This window comes from Arachis ipaensis, chromosome B05 (genome assembly GCF_000816755.2).
Source record: "Arachis ipaensis cultivar K30076 chromosome B05, Araip1.1, whole genome shotgun sequence".
Taxonomy (NCBI): Eukaryota; Viridiplantae; Streptophyta; class Magnoliopsida; order Fabales; family Fabaceae; genus Arachis; species Arachis ipaensis.
In genome coordinates, this window is record NC_029789.2 from 1,305,925 (window position 1) to 1,306,503 (window position 579).

The following is a 579-nucleotide window of genomic DNA, read 5'->3' on the forward strand; positions in this document are numbered from 1 at the left end:
ATATCTTGAATTTAGATAATATAATTGTAAAAATTTGTTTTATAGATATTACATGTATAAAAATATAGATGTTATAAGAATAAAATTATGAATGTTAAGTTAAAGATATTTTCATAAATTTTACTATGCAACTGATATTTGTATATATCGACTGTTATAAAATAAAAAATAAAAAATGAAATATATAAAAAAATTACTAAACAAGTTTTAAAATAAAATTTTTAACTCATCATATTAGAGTTAATAAGGATTGAACAATTATAAATATGAAAAAAATTAAGGACAATACATATAGAAAAAAAAATATTACATCGTTAATAAAGATTAATCACTTACAAAATAGAGATGAATGAATAATTTTCTATAAAAATAGCGTGTGGCCTTCATAAATTTTGCTGTTTCAAGACAAATCTTCTATCACAAAGTTAAATATGATCTTGAGGAATATTAATTTTATATTTGGTGAAATAATGTTATTTATAAAATATGCATTGACTGTAAATAGAATGATATATTATACACTATTAATATCTATTTTTAATGCAATTAAATATTTTAATAATATTAAATATAATTATT